Raw genomic sequence first — 23980 nt, 5'->3', positions numbered from 1 at the left:
CTATGACTTGGTCTTTGGCAGACCCGATAGCACTACTTAGAACTGTATTTCAAGTAGTGGAGATATATTTGCACTGGTTCTTCTATGTTCTTCCAGCTAGTCCCTTTGTGTCCAATGGTACATTTATTGCTCACTTGGGATAGAGGAAAAGGCTGCGGGGTGGCACAAGTCTGCCTGTGGTCAGGAGGGAGCAGCAGAATGTCACAGTACTTTGATGTGAAGCCTCTGCAGCTGGGGTCGGCTGCTCAGGGAAGTCCAGGCCAGTGTTTAAGAAAAAGGTCCCAACCTTGGGGAAGGAAGTGTGGTTGGAAGCTACATTCAGAAGTGCCATCCAGAGTTATAGCCAATAAGGCAGGTCATTCATTCAAAAACAGTGACTGAGAAACTGCCGTGTATCATGCCTTAGGCTGAGCACTTAGCAAAATGAACAAAGCACGGTGCCACAGGGGGTTTGTGATGCAGAAGGGGAGCCCCGCTATTATACTACAGTGCTGTAAGTGCTGTCCTAGATGCTGATCAGGGAAAGTGTGCCGGGATCTGAGAGACTGAAGGAACCAGGACCATTTTATATTTCTGGGAGAGGGATGGGAGACAAAGCGTTCAAGAAATCCACACCCGAGCCAAGAATGAAACCAATAATTTACCAATCAATAACAAGGATAGGAAGATAAGTTATGGGCCAACTAGTAAAGAATGTGTTCCGAATCGCTCTGTTTTAGGTCCTTAAAGGGGCCAGACAAGGAGCCAAGCAAGCACGGTAATGAGATTGGTTCTGACAGTACATGTAGGATGCTTGCTTTCTGGAGGGTTGGACACTGGCCAAAGAATAGAGATTCTGCCTGATCCACCAGGAGACATGCTGTCCCTACTGTCCAACCACACTGAACATGGCATTCTCCCTCCCATCACACGTTCTCCACACATGCTGTTCCTGGGGCCAGTACATTCTTTTTCACCTTTGTCTAATTCGTCCTTATCCTTCAGATTTCAGCTCAAGCTTCACTGCCTCAGGGAAGGTTCTCTGATCAACTAACTCAGTCAGATCCTTGTGTTTCGGGTTTGGAGAGGACCATGAACTTCTCAGAGCACTCATCACAGCTGTACAGTTAACCTATTATCTCTAGCCCCCCAACCCTCAATGAGGCAGTAAGCCTATGAGACAGGGACCATATGTATATATATGCACTTGTTTACCTTCCTTTCCCCAGCACTTAGCCCCTCAATCAAATATTTTTGTGGGAGTTCTTATTACTTTCATTTTGTTCTATTTTCATTGACTTGAAGCAGAAATGATTTAAAGGGCTCTTGTGACCTGAAATAGCCCATAACGTAACTTTTGCTGTATATAGCTGGAGCAGGGTAAATTTTACCTACAGAGTAACAAAGTTTCTGCGGATTATATGGAATGGGAGCAATGGCAGTGAGTTATTTACTTGTTACCCTGGAAATTCTAGTGGGCTGCTGTGTTCAGGAACATTTTTGAAACTTGGCAAAGTATTCTAAATATTAACTGGAAATATCCTGACCAAAGATTCTTTGTTGTTGTTGGTTGGGGGAGCTCAGAGGGCTGTCTAAATTTGTTTATTCTGTTCATCTTGTCTGGCTGCACAGATGTTTCGTAATGAGCCTCCAGAGGTTGATATGCAAGAGAATAGCTCATCTGTGGGTGCCAGGAGATCAGTCATTTGTTCAGTTCTGGTTATTGTCATTCTATTCATCTCCTTCTCTCTCAAATGCACTCTCAGGAGACCTATGTCCATGGTTGCCTGGGGGAAGATACAGCTGAGAGAGTGATGCTAGAGAGATTTGAGGTATTTACCATCTTTCTCTGCAGACAAGGTTTGTCAGGTTGATTTCCTAGTAAGGATTCACTTGAGAATAAACAGCCACACTAATTTGCGTTTACATTATAATTTCAGGATAACTGTGTTCCAAAATTTTCCCAAGTATTGTAATTCTGGGAAAGTGAGGAATCATATAGCAAATACTTTGTCTATTTCTTACTACAGTTTATTTCCATAGTTCCTAGAGTTCCCCATTCCTACATAGGCATACCTATTTAAGTCAGTACAACTTCAGAAATCATTTGCAGAGTGAGGTAGAAGGTACTCACTGGTGGAATTATTAAAACCTTTGAATGTAATGTAAAAGTCATCAGGGTATTTAAAAATCACCATTTGAATCTATCTCTCCTTTCTGATTGTTGCACACAGAACTCTGTTACCTGGCGTGTTGTTTTAAACCAGTGTGCTTTGGGGTGATTTGTTACACAGCAATAGATAACTAAAACAATGGATCTATAGCACCTGGTTCATTGCTGGGTCTTGTAGAGACTTGTAGTCTTAACTGGGCCCAGTAGCAAGCTAGGAGGTGTTTCTTAAAAGGTGAGTAGTTCTCAGCAGAGGAAGACCCTAGGGGTCTTTGTTGTAATTTTTTTTTATTAGGGTTTGCCAGAGACTCCATACCATGTCTTTACCACAGACACTTGAAGTTCCCCTGGATCATGAGCAGTGAGTGGAAGGGTGGAGTGCATCAAAGCTTGGACCTCCTGCAGAGACTTCTTTCTTTCTTTTTTATTTAACTATAGTCACCATGCTGTACATTACATTCCCAGGACTTATTTATGTTATAACTGGAAGTTGGTACCTTTTGATCACCTTCATCTATTTCCCCCATCCCCACTCCCAACCTCTAGCAACCACCAATCTGTTCTCTGTATCTATGAGTTTGTTTTAGTTGTTTTAGATTCCATGTATGAGATCATTTGTCTTTCTCTGTCTGACTTATTTTACTTAGCATAATGCACCCCCCATATATATACACACAGAGGATGCCAAAAAAGTATACACATTTTAAGAAAGAAAAAAACATTAAAATTATAATACTCAATATATACCGATAATGAAAGATGAATACAAGTCACGTTTGACATCTGCAATTACAAGAGGTGCTCAAAGTGGTTAACATCAGCATTCAGACACCTCTGATTACGGCGAAGTACTGCTTGATCAAAGTTGACCAAAGTGTCTACTTGTATATATTTTTCTGGCATCCCAGGTATATATGGCATTTTCTTTATCCACTTGTCCATCAATGACGTTGTTTCCATATCTTGGCTATTGTAAATAATGTTGCAATAAACACAGGGGAGCATATGTCTTTTCAAGTTAGCGTTTTTGCTTTTTTTTTTTTTTTTTGGATAAATACTCAGAAGTGGAATTGCTGGATCATATGGTAGTTCTGGTTTTAATTCTTTGAGGAAGCTCCATACTGGTTTCTAAGGTCGGTTGCTGCAGAGACTGCTGTAGCTCTGGGCCCCACTCAAAACTAGTAGCACACCTGAATGTGGTCAGTTCCTCCAACCCAAAACAACACTGAATTGCTTTCCAGGGCTTATAATTTGCACACCTACCAGCAGTTTATGATAATCCCTATTCCTTCATATCCTTACCCAAGCTGGTTATTACCATGTCTTTTAATGCTTACCAATTTGTTGGGTGTAAAAAAAAAAAGTTCCTTGTGGTGTTAATGCATTTTACTGATTTGTAATGAGGTTGAACATCTTTTTACATATTTACAATTTTTGTTTCCTCTTTTGAGACATTTATTTGTGAATTTTACCCATCTTTCTATCGGATTATTTACCTTTATTGTAGCTTTCTTGATGTTATTTATATATTTTGGGTAGCATCGTCATTTGCTTGCTTACTTTTGGCTAGAAAGCATAAAATGGTAAGTTTATAGTGAGGAAAATTCTCTTGTCAAAGGGTCTCCAGGGTGTTTCCCTTTCTATTTACTTCTTGCCTCTTTGAAGAAATTAGTGAAGTTTCCCCAGGACATTTTCACCTCACCCGCTGTTCTATGGATTGCTTGAGGATTGGGGGTGGAGGATGGGACAGTGTGAGAGAGTGCAGAGGGAGGAAACATACCTTGATTTCTGGAATCTTCCATTTCTCTTTGTCCAGTCAGTATTTCACATATTGTCTTCAAGTTGTGATCTTTCCTTTGCTGCTGGTTTTTAACATTCATCTGGTGTTCATTTTGTTAGGTTTGGAGTAGACTAGGGTCTGCATTTTTGCTCTATTTTGCCATTTTATCCTGGAAGTCTCTCAGACAACTTCTTAACACTGCCCTTGATGTTCATTTTAAACTGATTTTTTTCAGGGTAACGATGTTGGAGAGAAGAGGTTATTTTTACCCTTGACTTTGTGGTTCTCTAGAGTGGCTCTGTCCATTGATAAAACATTCTACTAAAGATGGTGGGGTGGAAATGAATTTCACTGGACTGTGTAATAATGAAACTTCTCCCTCTCCCACAACCATACGTTTCTAGCCTGAACCCCTATTTTGTCTGAGGCAGAAATCTTGATCCAGCTATTTAGAAATAAACTGAGGCACTTCTGACATTTTTCTTACACATTTCAGGTTTAAACTCAGTCGAATTTAGGATTTTCAATATCCCTCTCTACAACTTCCTTGCCCCTGGAGTTGTTGCTAAGCATGACTTGTGGAGAGGTGCAAATGCCTCCCAAATAGATGGGATATTTTTGTGTCTCAGTTAAAATAAATACTTCCAGGCCTTTGCTGTTTTCCCTGAGCAAGTGCTTGTCTTGCTGAGACTTCAGTGTTCCCATCCATGCTGGCAGCCACAGCGTTGTTACCCATTTCCCATCCGGCCTTTAGCCTATGGTCCAATCCTGAATCCCCTCATTCCTGGCTGTGGGAGTTAGTTTTCTATTGCTGCATAATAAATGACCACAAACCTAGTGGTATAAAACAACACCCATATGTTATCTTACAATTTCTATGGGTCAGAAGTCCACACACAGTTTAGCTGGGCCCAATTCTCAGTTGTCTTACAAGGCTAAGGTCAAGAGGTCAGTTAGGCTATATTCTCACCTGAAGGTTTTGGGAAAACATCCGTTTGTAAGCTCACTCAGGCTGTTGGCAGAGTTCATTTCATTGGGGTTGTATGTCCTATGTCCGTATTTTTCTTGCTAGTTGTCAGTCAGGAATCACTCTCAGCTTCCAGTGCTACTCTCAGGTCCTTGCCATGTGGCCCTCCTCACAACTTGGGTGTTTGCTTCTTCAAGGCCAATAGAAGAATCTCTTTCATTTCCAATCTCTCCCTATAGGAAAGACCTGTTAAAGGGCTCGCCCCATTAGGTCAGCTCACCTGGGATAATCTCCTTCATCAAAGTCAACTGATTAAGCACCTTAATTATATTTTCAAATTCCCTTCACCTTTGCCATATAAGATAACCTAATCACAGTTGTAAAAATCTCATCATATTCCCAAACGCTATCCACACTCAAGGGAAGACACGAGGGGGTGGAAATCTTGGATCTATCTCAGATTTCTGCTGACTATACTGAGGGACCCTCAGGGATGTGGTTCCCTCTGTCTGCTGACTTCTGTGTCTCTCTTGGAGTCTGGGGCATGGGAATTTCAGACACTGCTGCATCACTCAGGGACTGAGAGGAAACTCAGGGCTCTTTGCAGCCCTGTCACACAGTCCACCTCTGTGGCTGACGGCCTGCAGGGTTGCAGGCTTCTCATGGAGGTTTGTCTGAGATCCTTAAATTTAAAGAGAGAACCACCTTTCTTCCATCCTGCAAGTCCCTGGGTGGGGTGGGCAAAGAACAGGACTCAAATCATTTCTATTTTTTTTCTTTTTCTCCAAGCTTTTACCACTCCCTTCAATCCGCAAAGGTTTTATTTGCTTTTTTCATTGAGGGAGGGGGGAGGGATGGAAGAGATGGCTGGTTAAATAGTCTTTCAAGTCTTTTGCTTACGTAAGGAGCTCAGCTCTGTAAGCGTAAAAGCTAAAAATTAACCTTTTTTGTTCCTATTTGCATTTCAAATATGGTCTAGCTTTTCTGGGACCAGCATAGGCCAGGATTAATTTAAAGAGGTGGTAGGAGCTACAGGGTAAACAAAGGGATTGCAAGGTTATCTCGAGACTGCCTTTCCCCTTAGTATAAGGGTTAACACTTCACATACAACCTGTCACATTAGTTTCCAAAACAGTCTACGTTTTCTGAATCATCCTGAGAATTGGATTAGTTCCCTGTTAATTTTTATACCTTAACTAACTGTATTCTTTCTGAACAATGTCCCCCTTTTCTGAGCAGGTGGACATCCTAGAGGAGGGAAAACAGAAACAGTTCTATAAATTAACAGAATGTTAATTAAGTTTCCCCTTGCTGAGGGGAAAGCTAAACTTGGCATTGTTTCAGAGAAAATAAAGGACTTGTGCTTATACTGATTAAGAGTGTTACTCAAATGAAATAATTGGAAGTCACTATAAACCCCATAGCTTAGTAAATATAAAGAGTGGTTCTGGTTTAGAATAAAAATAAATGGGTAAAAGGATGTGTCCAAACAGCAGTTGATATTTATCACCAGAATAATTATGTTAGGCAAATTTTATACTCAGCTACTACACACCCTTTCCTTCCTTCCCCACCCTCAAACATCTAGGCTTGATTTTCACGTAAACAATCTGCTAATCTTGTGGCATTAATGCAACACATGGAAAAATCTCTAAAGACAACACAGTGACCTTGGCTGGCCTGCTTCCTCAAAGCCAGATGGGGACATTGTCAGTTGGCTTACTCACCAGGCAGAGCTTCTGGGGTACTTGCTCCTCTTCCTCCCCATTTTCTGTCTTTCTGACTGCCTTCTTCATATTCTTTCCATCCCGTTTCCAAAGGGATAGGTTTATCCCACGCAAAGTCTATGTCATTTCCACATAGCTAATTTCAGAATGCTCATTTCCTCCTGATTTTTAAACTATTTTTTTCCCCTTTGGAATGTATTTTTGCTTTACCTGGATAGTATTACCTTTTTGGTAAAGAGCAGATTTTTATCTTCGTATCCCCAGCATCTAAGTGGAACACCTGAAACATAGCAGCTGCTCATGTTGTTGATGATATGAACACATCAATGAACTATTTATTATTTTCCTGTCTGTTTCCCCACTAGACAGTGACCACTTTGGAGGTAGCTATCTGTTTTATCCATTTTTGGATCCCTAGTACCCAACACACTGCCTGGCACATGGTAGATTCTCGAGCAAAATTTAACGAATAAAAGAATAATAACCAGGGGTTTACTGATGTATCTCAGTGTACTGTAAAGAACAATAAGCTCTGATGTTATAATTTCCAAATATGTTACCATGTAAGTAGGTAAGGAAAGGTTGCCGAGTTGGTCTTCAAACAATTACTGGGAAATTGGTCAGACGAGGGATGCAATGAGGAATAATTTTTAAGAGGTTACAGGTGACTTTTCTTTCCAAGCAATCTTGACAAAGTCAATCACATTTCTGATTTGAAGTGCAGAACAACTGCATCCTCTCTTTCCTTGAAATGACACACAAACTTTGAAAACTCTCTTGAAAATTATTATGAAATCTTTTCAACCAAATGGCCGCAGGGAGTTAAAATCTCAGCTGACGTCTGAGTCAGACAGTTGGAATCATTTTCATTAGCAGTACTACTTGTGTCTCTGCTGATTTGCTAACTACTTCAGCGTACATCCCATTTATTCCCAGAGTGGATGACCTTAATTTTCTTCAGCCAACAATGAACCAAGAAATGAATAGAGCCTGTTTCTTTCTCAGTGGGGTGCTCAGGTCTGAAAATAAGATGAGATGACTTTCCCCCACCCCCATCTCTGTTTCCTTCCAAATTTTCCAAGCTCTTGACTCTTTCCTCTACCTTTCCACACGGTTTTCTATACATTTTAATTATTTTGATATGGTCATTTTTCCTGCCATGTTAACCTTATAAAGTCTACTTTCCTTTGATATTTCTAGATTAACTAAGGTGGTACTTAGTACGATTCCACATGTGCCATATTTTTCTTGTTGTCAGTGCAAACTTCCAAACTGATAACAACATATCCAAATTTGAAGAGTATCTCAGTATCTTTGAGGCAGTGTTATGAATTGGGAAGACCATAGGTTTTAGAATCAGACATATTTGTTTCAGATTCCTGACTGTTACTACTCCAAAGTACACGACCTTGAATGTATTTCTTAATATTTCCTGGTTAGTAATATGTGGAAAAACAACTACATCATAGGAATTGCTTGAGATTTAAATAAGTTAAAAATCATCCTTAAAAAATGATTTTTTTCCCCAAGCAAACACTTTAACATTAAAGTTTATTATTGATTCTCTAATCTTACTTTCAAAGAGCTTGATTAATGACTAATCAGCATCAATAAGTACAGGAATAATTAAATTAAGGAATTAAGATTTTGTGACATTTAAAATGAATATTTTGGTGATACAACTGTGTTATCTACAAATTACTTTAAGAATAGTTAAAAACAAAGTGACAATCCATATAATACAATATTTTATTTTACTAATGAGGAAATGTACTTGAACAAGTTGTTGACTAATTTGGTGAACGGATAGACTGACTAGGTCACACGGATAGTTATGTCTGATTAGATTCATGTATTTCCAGTTCAGGGCTAATACACTGCACCCAGTAATTTCTCACTTCTGTCCTCTTTCCATTGGTACACTTTCCATCCTTCTTTAGAAACTCACTATTTCTCACTGGGACTAAATGAAGAGCATCCTACTTGGCACCTCTGTCTCTAAATTGCCATTCTCTCTAACCCATCTTCTTTGGTGTGGTCAGATTAATCAGATTGTTACATTCTCCTGCTCAGATACCTCTACTGACTCCCCAGTGTCTACTAAGGCAGTTCCAAACTCATCAGCCTATTACTCAGTGTCTTTCACGATATAGCCTCTGGCACACACATTTATTTAAGGAGTATTGAGTGCCTACTATATGCCAGCTCTCGGTGCTGGGAATATAGCAGTGAACTAAACATAATCTCTGCCCTTGCTGAGATTATATTATGGTTCAGTGGTTCTCAAAGTGTAGTCAGGGGGCGTTGATGAACTCTGAGACATACTTAGGATGTCTGCAAAGTGAAAATTATTTTCATAATAATATTTAGATGTTATTTGTCATTTTCACTTTTATTTTCTTTTTTTTACGTGTGTACAGTAAAGTTTTCCAGAGGCTACCTAATATGCAATATTACAATTGATTGAATGTGGAAGCAGATGTGGGAATTCAGCAGTCTGCTATTAGATCATTCATTAAGGAGGATTGTAAAAATATAAAGCAATGCTACTCTTTGACTGTTTGAAATTGTTTTTCCATAAAAATGGAAAAAGATCAATCCACTAACATGTAATGGATTTATTTTTGTTATTTTAAAATGAATTAAGAAATAAATATTTTAAAATGTATCAATTAAAACAATTTTAAAACAGCTTTATTGAGGTATAATTGATATATACTACATATATTTAATAGATACAATTTGGTGAATTTGGATATATGCATGCAACTATGAAAACATCACTATAATCAAAGTAATAAACATATCCATCACGTCCAAAAGCTTCTTCATGTACCCCACCCCTTTTTTTGTGGTAAGAACACTTAACATGAAATCTACTCTCCTTACAAAATTTTTAAGTGCACAATATATTGTTCTTAACTCTGCCCTATCATAAAGCAGATCTCTGGAATGTGCTCATCTTGCACAACGAAACTTTATAACCACTCCAATACAGTATTTATAGATATATTCTACATAAATTAAAGCTTTTGGGGACCCTTAATTATTTTTAAGAATTTAAAGGGGTCCTGAGACCACAAAATTTGATAATGCAAGTCTAGTTATTCTAGAAAATAAATGGATAGCATAGAGTCACTATAATATAGCATCAGATAGCAACAAAGGTCATGAAAAAAATGCAGCAGTAAAAGGAAATAGATCAAATGAGCAATAAATAAGGATCACTATCTACAAACTGTGATCTCGTTAAACTGAATCACCTAAACTTCCTTGAACAGTCCATGTTTTTCTACTTTCATGCCTCTATAATGATGTTCCTTCAGTCTGTTTTGCCTTTCTCTCTATTTTCATCTATCAAAATTCTGTTTTGATAGACTGTTCCTATTTCAAAGGAACTGTTCCTATTTCAGAGCCAATCTCAAATGTCACCTGAGCCATAATTCCTTCACTCATTCTTTTCTAACAGAAGTGATTTCCCTTTTTTTTTATTGTTCCTATTCCCAATGACAATATTTTGATCTAGCAACACTCATGATTTTATGCTTTGCACAAATTTATAGCCATGTGCATACCACTCATGTCCTTTTCAAATTTATAAAACTTCTTGTTTTTAATTCACTCATTAAAACTTCTTGAAGTTGGGGACTGCTTCTTATTTATCTTGAATACAAACCTTTTCTGTATCAATGAGGCTTAGGTTTAGCAATAACTAAAAATTACTACCCCCTAATCTCCTACCCCTCTGACATCTTATATAGCTGTTACAGTACCATTGACTATATTTCCTATGCTGTACTCCATATCCCATGACTGTGTGTGTGTGTGTGTGTGTGTGCGCGTGTGTATGTATATACACACACACACACATATATATATATGTATATATATATATATACACATATATGTATATATATATAATTATAGTTAACATTCAATATTATTCAACTTCAGCTTGGACCATATACTTCTTGAGGAGCTCGTTTTAGGAGGAAGACACCACTGTGTCTGAAACATGATTATAAAAGTGAAACAAACTTGCCAGTAGCTGACATAAATTAAGACAGTGATGATAACATGGGATTTATTTTACCATGACATAAAATTTTCACAAAAGAAATGAACACTATGTAGGACTATATTCATCATCCATTTATTCATCTCACAAATATTTATTAAGCACAGTGCCTATCACTGTGGTAGATACTAGGAAACAGTGGTGAGCAATACTGATATCATCCCTGTCCTTATGGTATATATAGCTTAGAAGAGAAAGACAGACAAAGAAGTAATAGCTGTAAAATATGTTGACTGCTTGTTGGGGGAAGCACAGATTGCTATGGGAGTATTTGAGGGTGCATTTAATCTAGTTACAGTCTTTATGGAGCTTTTACATTACAAATACCTCATTTGAGCCTCACAAGGCCTCTGCAATGAGTAGCAGAGGGATTATTGTTCTCATTTATAGATGAGGAATTAGTTTCAGAAAGATTAGCAAGATCTGAGTTCCCATAGACCCAGATGTGGGCTCGGGATTCCAAACCCAATGGTCTCATCACTGCTCCACACAGCAGCTGTAGTACCAGGGAGTAAGGTCCGTGGCTGTGCTGTGTCTGCTTCCAGCCTTTATGGAACCCTCATCCCAAACTTACAACTCACATTGACATTAATTAACCAATTCTCAGGATGTATCGCAGCAGCCTGGAAGCCATGCAGGGGTTCTGGCCAGCAGGGCCCTAAGTACTGTTTAATGAGGTCTGACAATCCAGTGTTCATGCTGGGAGCAGCCTCTGCAATTAGGAAAGGGGCCAGGGGACCTTTCAAGCAGACACAGAAACTCTAAAAGCTCAGCCATAAAGCCTTGTTAGGATGAACCACCATGCAACAGTTTGCTATGTAGTCTGTTTTCCTGTCCTATTAAATAGAAGTCAGATTCTCCAAAGAGAAAACACCATTAAAATGTCCAGAGTTCATTTTGCTTTCCGTTCAGTACCATTGAACAGAAGAATGAACACTGCTGTTGGGCAGAAAATTTTCCCTCATTGCTCTGTATACCCAATTGTACATGATTCCCTGATTATTCCAGAAAAATGTGTCCTTTCTTATAAATTTTTGAACTTGTTGGAAATTTCCAAGTGCTATAAGAGTCTTAATTTGCAGTGTAGTAGAAAGACAATGGGCTTTGTTATCTCTACTCTATCACTTTCCAGCTGTGTCAATTTGGGAAAGTTCCTGCACTTCCTTGAGAGTCAGTTTCTTCAAAGGATGGTTGTAAAGATTAGAAGAAATACATGTAATACAGCTAGTACAGTGCTTGGCACAAAGTTGGTCCTTGATAAATGGGAAATGTTATTAAAGTAGTTAAAACCTCTCTCTCTCTCTCTCTCTCTCTCTCTCTCTCTCTCTCTCTCTCTCTCTCTCTCTCTCTCTTTTCCCTGAGAACTCAGTGTAAACTCCAGCATCTCTTCTAAGCCTGACTTTTCTGGAAGTACCACTTCCTCTGGACCTTTACCTTTATTATAAATTTCTTATTTTATGTCATCTAAAGCTAGGGCCCATATGATTATTAACCCACAAATACTCAGTAATATTAATTTGCCATCTTTCTGGGGAGATAGGATATTGGTAACAGGAGTAGGCAGAGCAAGTGTCAATGAATGATGTAGACAATTGGTGCTATGGGATTTCAGATAAAGAAAACATGACCATGAACTAGGATTGCTGAGGATTTGGGTAGACACAGTCCATCATTTCCACTTGGATAGACTAGGTGGAGGGGCTGGAACCTCGTGAGGTAGGGACAGCAGATAGGGAGATGAGAGAAAGTTTCAGGTATGGATGGGCAAAACATGGTGTCCCAGTGGTAATGGAAATAGATTGGAATCCAAGCAAGCAACTAAAAAGGCTAAAAAGGCAGAGGTAAAGAATCTAAGATGTCCCAATAGGTAGGCAGTGCCCAGTAATGGGGATTTTTGGGATGATGGTATTCAAAAGTCAAAGCAGGCATTCATGCATAATGGGTCCTCTGCTGTCTAAATTTCACTTCCTTTGGTAGGAGACTTGGGGAATCAGCGCAGCCATTGGAGGTTTGTAGGGTCCAAAACTGTGGTGGAGGGATGAGATATGGACACTGCAGATGATTCTAAAACTTAAGCAAACATGCGGAACTTAGGACAATACTTCTCAAAGTCTCTGGACCATCTGTTTCAAAATCACCTGGGAATCTTGTAATAAATACAGATAACTAGAATATCTGGGGTATATCCATTTTAAACAAGATATGCAGAGGATAGTATGTACGCTAAAGTTAAAGAACACTAAATAATTCATATTAGATGCCAGACTTGAGAGCCAGGTCTCAGAGTCCTGAAACAAAGGATCAGTGACTATAGAAGTTAGCTTTTCCTCACTCTTTGTTGAGTGGTTTGCAGAACGACTGGTTACATGGAAAAGAAATCTGGGGATAAGTCTTTTATCCCTGTAGTAGGATTGCAAGGTGTCAGTCTAGAAAGACAGTTGGGGCTTCTGGAACAAGAATGAAAGCAGAAAGAATCTCAAGGACAAGAAATGGAAGGGAGAGACTGGGGATTGGGCAAGATAGAATACAGAATTTGTAACAGGGTTGCCTGTTTATTTCCTCCCCTCCCCAACTCTGTGGCTCCATGAGGACTCGGCTCATAATTTCTTCATTCTTATTTCTTTTGCACTTAATATAAGGCAATATATTTCTTTTGCAGTTAATATAAGGCCTGACACAAAAGTAGGCTTTCAAATGTGTATTAAATAAATAAGTAAATACATACATACATACATACATACATACATACATACATACACGATTGGACTAGTGGCAAATCAAAGGGTGATTTGATGCTGAGCTCTGGAATGTGGACAGAGGTCTAAAGGTCTCCTGGGTCAGCTCATACTTGGTCCTGGGAGTGGAGTTTGGGGCTGCACTTGTAATTCTGAAGTTGGATAGAGGGTGCAACCTTGTCAACTCATGGCATAGACTGAACCTCGAGTTAGGACAGTTTAGGATGTATTCTGGAGCAAAGTGTGATTTGAATCTGCTTTGAAGGCAAGAGAAACATCAAATTCAATACAACTTGACAAACAGTAATCGGGCACCTATTCTGTGCAATGGCTGACAACTCAATGATAAAATACAGTCCTTGCCCTGGAGGAGACCAAGAGGTAAAGAAATGACCAAAATACAATGTTAGAGGAGAAGTTACAGAAGACATTATCCAGGGAAATTGAAAGAAGAGATAATGTTTCCCTGGGACTTAAGAACTGGGCAGGATTTGCTCCATAGTTAAGGAAGTGAAGGGCTTCCCAGGTGGAGAAAACAGCCAGAGCAAGGGTAGCAAGGCATGAAAATGAAAGTGACCTGGGAGGGGTCTTCGTGGTCTGGTGGGTGAGCGCACAGGACCAATCAGGGGTAGTGCGTTTTGGACCTTGTGGGTCGTGTTAAAAAGGCAAGGTTTATTTTATCAACATTTGGGTTTGTCAAAGTGTTCAAAACAGTGGAATTACACAACTGAACTTACTAAACATAAGTGAATGTGGACCGCTGGGTAGAGGAAGCCTGGAGGAGGGAGAGAGGCTGGGAGGAATTTGGGCAGGGGAGCAGGGTGAGCAAAAGTATAATTAAGTTAATTCCTGCTGAGATATTAATGGTAAATAATGGTTTAAGATAAGAACCCTCTGAGTGAGCTTTTTGTATTTGAGAAGGCTATATATACCCGGAGGAGGTCTGAATACTAATGGAGAGACACGCCAGGCACTTTTTGTTGTCTTTTGTCCAGTTTTCCCACACCCATAGCTGGCCCTTGCTAGCTGGTCTGCCCTGAAAAGTGAAATGTAGTTCTATGACCTGGAGGAGAGTTTAAAGGCCCCAGAGCACAGATTGTTCTGTGATTTTAAACAATTGACCAGCATGAGCTCTTTCTATACTGAAGAGTCCTTCCTCAAATCAAGCCAAATGAGCATTATCTTGCAGGTCTGAAACACTCACTGTTGAGAGCAGAGTCAGTAACTTGGCTTTTCCCCAAGTGATACTCAGCCCTGGGACCAGGACTTATCAGCCTAATTGTTGTCCCTACATGGATTCTTATTATCGAAGTCTCCGTGTCACATTTTTCTCAGCTCTGAGAAAAGTCCTTTTTTTTAGGATCAATAAATGTGTTATGAAGTTGTGTGAAGTAAAACAAAATTAAAAATATATTAAAATTGCTCTCTCTTTCCATTCCTTCATTCTCTCCTACCTACCCCCTTCCTCACAAACCCAGAAAACACACTTTCTTTGCAAGTAAACTCTGTGTTTAGAGAATAACAGAAATGACACATCACATGGTCTGATTTTGTCCTGATTGTGTAGTATTGACATACGGGTAAGAATGTTAGGTCAAAAATAAAAACACCTGGGTTATGTTCTTTTTTTCACCAATAGGATTTTTTATTTGTCACCATTAAAAGTCTGAATTTTAAACAGATTCTTGGACTCGAGGCTCATATCCATCAGTTCATTCAACTTTAGCACCTCTCTTATCCCTGGTAGCTTTTCCAGAACTGCTACCTTCACCATGAAGCTCCATGAGTTTTTCCAGTTCAAACTTGGGCTTTTTCAGCATTTTGACTTTTCTAACAAGGATATCATGGAGCGGATAAATAGATTGGCAAGGCTTTTCTGTGTCTTTTCCAATGCTGTCTGGAATCAACTTATTGACCACTTCTTTCAAGTCCTTTGTCTGCACCTCTTGGGTCATGATTTCCATTATCTTCTTCTGGATTTGGTGGACCTGTTGATACTCAGCATAAGAGGTCTTTCAAATGTGATTGTTGTGTTTTTAATCAAAACCAGTACAGAATAGACGAAGCAAATAACCATCAGTAGTCTTGACATCAACATGAGCTTCATTCATGGTCTGCCATTTTTTGACCATGGAGCACGTTTTGTCTCAGGTAAGATCCATACCATGGAAATTAGTCAGACAGTTTTTTGCCCTGAACATTCTCAGTAATTAGCTTGAATTTTCTAAATGGAACTTTATAATTCTGCTGATCAGCTAGGCTTACTTCAAAAACATGACCCTTGAGACGATCAGATGCAATTTTGCTTCCTTGTTTTCTTGTGACTAGTGTTTTTACAATATTTCTTATATTGAACATAGCTGGTGCTTTCACGTCATACCAATCTGTCTTAGTAAATGGGTCAACCACTTTTTTCTTGTCTCCCTTTTCGCTGCCTTTCATAAGGTGCTTGTTCTTGCCACCTGCCATGGAACTGCTCAGAGAGCCAAAAGGGTGGCTTATGTTCTTTTCAGAGGCATTAACTAGAAATATAACCTTGGGCAGATTATTTCACTTTTCCGAGCCTTAAATGCTATAATATGAGGGAGTTGGACTGGGCTCTATCTCTCTAATTCCTTCTAACTCTAAGAATTGATGATTCCCTAAGCTATGCAGGAGTGATGACATATTTCTCATGAGGTGGAAAAACTAGAGTTCTGCATTGGAAAAGTCGATTCACCCATGTAATGGGCATTTGTTGATTGCTTCTTTGGTACCATTTTTTTTTCATTTCTCCAATAGCCTTTGGTTTTTTCCCTTTTAGAGACATGTTCTACTTTACTCAGCTATGCAACAAATATGAAATGAACATCATTTCTGGCTTAAACCATTGTATCCCATTCCCTGGATGAGGCAACTGGTTCCAGGATTGGCATCTGGCCAAATTCAGGCCACTGAGAGGGAGAAAATTCCTTTTGCTGGGTGCTCCTGGGAAAGAGGCTTCCTTTTTCTTTTGTGAGGAGCAGGTGAAGAGGTTCTCTTCCAATGTGGAGAAGAAGCAAGATGTGGAGTAACTGCTACTATGAGGGAAGCTGAGTAGAGCCCAGAGCCTGGTGAATCTGGGCAGAGTCACCAGGAGCCAAAGGAGCCAGAGCCTGGTGACTCTATGAAGCTCTGGAACAAACCAGGCCTAAAACAACCGCTGGCCTTTTAAATACTTGTGAGCCAATGAAGACATAGGTTTAAGCCAACTCGAATTGTTTTTTCTGTTTCCATAAACTCAAAAATTCTTAACTTTTTTTGGGGAGGGAGGGTTCACTAAATATATTTTTGACTAGCAATCTTTTTATCCCTAAGATAAAATTTTGCTTATTTCCATAGTTTTATTATAGTCAGCTCCTAAATTACCAACTGCAAAATGTTGACAACAACAAAAATTTTAGAGTCAGTACCTGGCATTCAGACGTTGCTTTATAAATGTTTGTAAAATGAATAAAAGTAAGAATAAATTAAAAAGAGGAAAGGTAATATTTCTTGGGTGGGTGGTGATGGGAAGGGAAATAGCTATATAGAACATATTTTTTCGGGGGTGAAAATGCTAATGAGAAAAGAAATGGGATGATCATAAAGCCTAAATTGCTGGGCCACCAGAGGCAATAATTATTCTTTCTCTTCTCTCGTGAGATGTTGCCCAGTTTTCTTTTTCTTGCAATTTAGAATTCAGGGAGAAAGAAAGACCTAGAGTCACAAAAGAAATTTTGTTTCAATTCAATCAACTGATTAATTTAGCGGGTGTTTATGAGCACCTACAAAGGTCTCTGTCCTCATGAGGTTTACTGTTTAGCAGGGAAGACTGATAGATCAGTCAATATTAATTACAAAACCGGTGAGTGCTATGAGATATGATGAGGAAATATAGGGAGTTTTGAGAACAGAGCAAGGGGTTCTAACACAGACCAGGATAAGCAAAACCTCTTTGAGGAAATGATGTTTAAGCTGATAGTTGAGGAGTAAGTAGGTGCCAATCAGATGAAGATGGGGAGGAGAAGGGGAAGTGTGTTCCACGCAATGACCCAATGGCTATAAAAAATTGAGGCAACTGTGAGGACCTGAGAGAAGTCCAGAATGGATGAAGTGAAGATGCGAATGGTGAGATAAAACCAAGGAGATGACCAGATTTTGCTAGTCTTTTACGGGTTAGATGAAGGAGTTTGGGCTTCATTTAAAGGAGTGTGGGAGGTCACTGCAGGGTTTAAGCAGAGGAGCAACGTGATCAGATTAGCATTCAACTTGGACCACATCTGGCACAGGGTCACGAGGTCCCCTCCCTTTAGTTCTGTTTCTTGGTGGGTCTCCATTTTCTCTCTAACTGCTACCTCTTTCCTTTAGAAACACTGGAAAACTGTATGAAATGGGTACTGTTTGTTCTCAGAACTGGTTATAACACTACCTTTGAAGCAATTTGTTTTTCCTGGTAAATCTAATCCTCTCTTTCTTAATTATTGTTTGGGTTTTTAGTAGCTTGACCTCCTATAAATCAGCACTGATTTTCAACTGTTAAATCTTCAAACTGGGATCTAGCAGGGCAAGCGTGGGCTCCACAAGCCTTGTAGCTTGACTGGCTTTCCTTCGTCAGACAGCTGCCAATGGGGCTCATGCTGTAGCCCTTTTTTGGGGTCTTCTTTTGTGTAGACAGAGCACAGTTCCACCTAGTTCTTCTCCCAGTGGGATATAGCTATCTATTCTGACCCATAGGTATCTCTCTATCCTCACTCCTTCCAATGGTTCTCCGTTAGCCTCCAAAGGTATAGATAAAAGTCTTCAGTCTCCTCTTATAGCTGTTATTTATACCCCAGAATAAGTGCATTGCTTTACTTTGTTTCATTTTAAAGTGTTGAGCCTTATTTCTAGGTTTGATTGTGAACTCCTGGATGGTAAGGGTCTCTTACTGCATGTAGAGCTTTGGACGCAGTGAGTACTGGATAACATCAATAGAATGACTGAAAGGGGAAAGACATTACACAGTTCTGAATCTGGACTGGAAGGGTTATCAGAAACAGTGCTATGCTGAGAAGAGACTGGCAGCTGGGTGGGAAGATGTGAATATCCGTGTTTGACAATTTGGAGAGTACCTGATTGATTGGTAATCAGAATTATTGCTTTGAAGTATACTCAGGACCCAATTTATTGACTGATAAGGATGCATTTCTCAACAGGGAAGGGTTCTACTCAATAGAGAAGGCTTTCACAGGTCCTTTACTGGACAATTCTTTCCTTGAATGTTCAATATAGTTGAAAGGTCAAACAAGGTTCAAATGAAACCCACATAAAATGCTTAGGAGAATTTTATATGACAGGCAATCAGGCATGTATTGTTGCTATTCTTATATAGATTGCAATCATTATAGAGAGCAGTATGGCTCTGTGGATGGAGCTATAATCATTCTTCTAGAAAGGCTGTAATTCTTTCGCTTATTTGCTGAGCCATTGATTTGTGCAGCAATTATTAGAATATTTAATTGTACCAGATACTAATACTATCCAGTTGGAACAGGTATGTATAAATGTTGCTGAATTTTCTGAGATTCTGGTTTCCTCCTGAAGTATGTCATTCATTCAGGAAATACGAGGTCGGACAATTAAGTTCGCGAACTCATCCTACAAAAAGTGCTACATACCTCATTGCTGAATATCACTAAGGTCACCTTCGAAGTACTCCCCTTCGAAGCTATGCACCAATGCCAGCACCTAGTCCACCCTTCAAAACAATTTTGGAACTCTTTTTCTGGAATGGCCATCAGAGCTGTCATCGTTTTACCCTTGATGTCCTGAATGTCACAAAATGTCTTCTTTTCAATATTTCCTTTATCTTTGTGTAAAGAAATAAATCATTGGGGGCCAGATCAGGTGAGTAGGGAGGGTGTTCCAATACAGTATTTGTTCACTGGCTAAAAACTCCAGCACAGACAGTGCCGTGTGAGCTGGTGCATTGTTGTGATGCAAGAACAATGAATTGTTGGTGAAAAGTTCAGATTCGTTTTCATCTAACTTTTCCATGCAACCCTTTCAGCACTTCCAGATAGTAAAACTGGTTAGCTGTTTGTCCAGTTGGTACAAATTCATCATGAATAGTCCCTCTGATATCAAAAAAGGTTAGCAACATCATTGCAACAAGTTCGCAAACTTAATTGTCAGGCGTTGTAGTTAATGAATATTAATTAATGGTGTAGTCACCTGTTTTTGTTTGTGGATCTAGGGCAAGGGGAGATGATATTGGTGGAGTAATATATAGGTTTTTCTGCTTTATCTTGAGAAACCATTATCCACTCTTGCTCTGTTTATTCCCATTTCATGCTTTCTTTTTCTTTATAGCACATTTCACCATCAGATGTAGTGTATATTTTATATTTTACTAATTTAGTTGGTTATTTTCTGCTTCCCTGCACTAGAGTATGAGCCCTAAAAAGGAAGAGTTTTTGTCCATTTTGTTCCATGCTCCTGGCTTCAAACGGTGCCTGGCACATAATGTCCTATAATTATTTATTGAGTGAATCAGTCCCACCTTTGAAAACTCCATCTCACACTCCTGTTTTTCCATCCCTTCCTTAGACTCTTCCCTAGGGCTGAGTTCTCTGGTAGAATATCTGGCTATTTTGATTTCTGTTGTCTTGTTCCATGTTGCTTTGCAGCTTGCACTATCAAGGTATCCAGGTATCTGAAAAGAAAGCAAATGGTGTCTGGCCAGTACCTCACTAACCACCTTGAATATTTTGTTTACATGAGAACAATTTGGTTTACTTCAGAATTTGTCAGGAATGATTCTCTTCTGGAAGTAATGTACTGAATGTTTTACTTACGTTTTCTCCATCTTTACACAAATCTATGAAGTCAGTATTAGTATCTAAATCTTACAGGTGAGGAAATCAAGGTACAGACTGGTTGAGAAAGTTGAAGGTCACACAGCTAATTAGTGTTCATCTGGGACATCAACTGTTGACTTGCTGACTACCAGGCTCATGTATTAACCACTAAGATACCCCTACAGGCTGTTTGGACTTGCTATTATGGGCTTTACTTGTATATTTCTATCAATTCTTTGATCTTAAAGGAGGAAAATTGATTTGCTTTCATTGGTTCTTGAGACCAGAGGTTGTCCTGCCTTGCAGACATTCTTATAGTGATAACAAGAGCATATTTTAAACAATAAAGGATGGCATTCAGAATTTTATGTTAAAGATCACTATAATAGTTTTCAACAGTTTAATAGGTCAGATAGACACAGTTATTGTTAATGAAGTTAATGTTTGTTTCAAAATGATGTAAATTTCAAATGATGTAGAACAGTGGTTCTCAAACTTTCATAGGAAGAAGACCTTGTAAAAATTCAAAATTTGAGCCTAAATCCCAGGGATTCTGGTTCAGCTGATGTGGGCAATCTGTTTTTAATAAGCTTACCTCGATGATTTTGATGTCAATAATCTTGACCACAGTTTAAGAAACACTAATATGGAAACATTAGGAAAAATACAGAATCAAGGAAGTCTTATACGTAGCCCTAAAAAGGGGCTAATCTATAATACCAACCTCAAGAGCCTTAGCATGTCCCAAATAGGCTTCAGATCTCTATTTGCACTTGAACTTGATAGGTGTCCAGAGAATATGGTAAAGAGAGTTTAGAATGTTGATCAGGCCTCAAGATAAGGAGATTATAATTCTCCAGTAAGGTGTTGTGCAAGACTGGGTGTGTGTGCATGTGTGTGCTTGTGTGTGTGTATTGATGTGTGGCATGGGACGGGTATGCATAAAGTGTAATGATACTGTTGTGTAGGGAGAGATTAAGATACGTTAACTATATCCCTGGAACAGTAATTTTATTTTTAATTAAACTTACTGGGTGACAATGGTTAGTACAATTACATAGGTTTCAAGTGTAAAATTCTATAATACATCACCTGCATAAAATATTGTGTGCTCACCACCCAGAGTCAGTTCTTCTTTCATCATGATATATTTGACCTTTTTTAACCCCTTCTACTCTCCCATCTCCCCTCTAACCCTCTGGTAACCACTAAACTGTTGTCTGTGTCTATGAGTTTTTTCTTCTTTGTTTGTCTTGTTTCTTTGTTGCTTTCAGTTTTATGTCCCATGTGTAAGTGAAGTCATATCGTTCTTGGAATTTTTTGTCTGACTTATTTCGCTTGGCATGATAATGTCAAGATCCATCTGTGTTGTTGCAAATGTTGTTCATCTTTATTTATGGCAGAGTAATATTCCATTGTGTATATATATCACATTTTCTTTATCCAATCATCTATTAAAGGACACTGGTTGTTTCTATGTCTTGGCCATCATGAATAATGCTGCAATGAACATTGGAGCACATATATCATTACTGATAAATGTTTTCAGAATTTTTTGGGTATATACCCAGGAAAGGGATTGCTGATTCATATGATAATTTTATTATTAATTTTTTGAGGAACCTCCACGCTGCCTTCCATAGTGGCTCCACCAATCTGCATTTCCACCAAAAGTGTATGAGGGTTCCTTTTTCTCCACAGCCTCTCCAACACTTGTTTCTCCACTATTTGTCTCCACTAATAGCCTCTCCACTATTTGTCTTGTTGATGATATTTGTCTTGTTGATTATTCTAACTGGTGTGAGGTGATATCTCATTGTGGTTTTAAATTACATTTCCCCAATAGCTAGTGAAGTTGAACATTTTTCATATATCTGTTGGCCATTTGTATGTCTTCTTGGGAGAAGTTTCTGTTCATGTCTTCTGCCCATTTTTTTAAATTGGATTGTCTGTCTTTTTCTTGTTGAATTGTGTTAGTTCCTTAAATATTTTGGATATTAGCCCCTTATCTGAGGCATTGTTTTCAAATATCTTCTCCCATTCAGTTGATTGCTTCTTTATTTTGTCGATGGTTTCTTTTGCTGTGCAGAAGCTTCTTAGTTTGATATAGTCCCATTCACTTATTTTAGTTTTTACTTCCCTTGTTTATAGGGTCAAATTCTTAAAATCCTCTTTGAATCCAAGGTCCATAAGTTTAGTACCTATGTTTTCTTCTATGCAGTTTATTGTTTCAGGTCTTATATTTAGATGTTTGATCCATTTTGAGTTAATTTTCATATATGGTGACAAATAGCAGTCTAAGTTCATTCTTTTGCACATGGCTTTCCATTTTCCCAGCACCATTTATTGAAGGGGCTTCTTTTCTCCATTGTATGTTTTTGGGTACTTTGTTGAAAACTATTTGTCCATATTTATGTGGGTTTACATCTGGGTTCTCAATTCTATTCCATTGGTCTGTGTGTCTGTTTTCCTGCCAGTACCATACTGTTTTGATTATTGTAGCCCTGTAGTACAAGCTGAAGTCAAGGAGTGTGATATCTCCAGCATTATTCTCTCTTCTTAGGATTGCTTTAGCTATTCAGGGTCTTTTGTGGTTCCATACAAATCTGATGATTTTTTGTTCTATTTCTTTAAAAAATGCCATTGTGATTTTGATAGGGATTGCATTAAATCTGTATATTGCTTTGGGTAATATGGTCATTTTAACTATGTTGATTCTTCCAATCATGAACACAGAACATGCTTCCATTTCTTTGTGTTTTCTTCAATTTCTTTTAAAAATATCTTGTAGTTTTCAGTGTATATCCTTTACATACTTGGTTAAGTTTATTCCTAGGTATTTTATTCTTTTTGTTGCAATTGCAAAAGAAATTGTTTTTTTAATTTCTTTTTCTGAAATTTTATCATTAGTATATAGGAATGCAATAGATGTTTGTACATTGATTTTATAGCCAGCAACTTTACTGTATTCATTTATTATTTCTAATAGCTTTTTGGTGGAGTCTTTAAGGTTTTCTATATAAAGAATCATGTCATCTGCAAAAAAATGAGAATTTAACTTCTTCATTCCCAATGTGGATGTCTTTTATCTCTTTCTCTTGCCTGATTGCTCTGGTGAGGACTTCCATAACTACTATGTTGAATAACAGTGTTGATAGGGGACAACACTTTCTTGTTCCTGAAATTAGAACGAAAGGCTTCAGTTTTTCACCATTAATTATAACGTTAACTGAGGGTTTGTCATATATGGCCTGTATTAAGTTAAAGTATTTTCCTTCTATACCTGTTTTATGAAGTATTTTAATCATAAATATGTGTTGTATTTTGTCAAATGCTTTTTTCTGCATCTATTGATACAATCATATGATTTTTATCTTTTATTTTGTTTATGTGGTGTATCACATCGATCGATTTGCATATGTTGATCCATCCTTGTGCCACTGGGATGAACCCCACTTGATCATGATGTGCACTCTTTTATTTTTATTTTTTATGCATAATCTTTTTAATGCACTGTTGTATTCGATTTGATGGAATTTTGTTTAGGATTTTTGCATCCGTATTCATCAGAGATATTGGTCTGTAATTTTCTTTTTGTGTGTTATCCTTACCAGGTTTTGGTATCAGGATAATGTTAGCCTCATAAAATGATTAGGAAGTATTGCCTCTTCTTCAATTTTTTGGAACAGTTTAAGGAGGACAGGT

The 23980-nt window shown here is 38.4% G+C and overlaps 1 pseudogene across 1 annotated transcript; it reads right to left on the bottom strand.

Moving 5' to 3' along the window:
• Nucleotides 1–15109: 15109 nt before the first annotated feature.
• LOC308500640 (small ribosomal subunit protein eS1-like) lies at nt 15110–15923 on the bottom strand (annotated as a pseudogene). Its single transcript has one exon. The product of its transcript is annotated as a small ribosomal subunit protein eS1-like (transcript).
• Nucleotides 15924–23980: the final 8057 nt, after the last annotated feature.

This window comes from Rhinolophus hipposideros (assembly GCF_964194185.1).
Source record: "Rhinolophus hipposideros genome assembly, chromosome: 8".
Classification (NCBI taxonomy): Eukaryota; Metazoa; Chordata; class Mammalia; order Chiroptera; family Rhinolophidae; genus Rhinolophus; species Rhinolophus hipposideros.
This window is presented reverse-complemented; position numbering and strand designations above follow the sequence as displayed.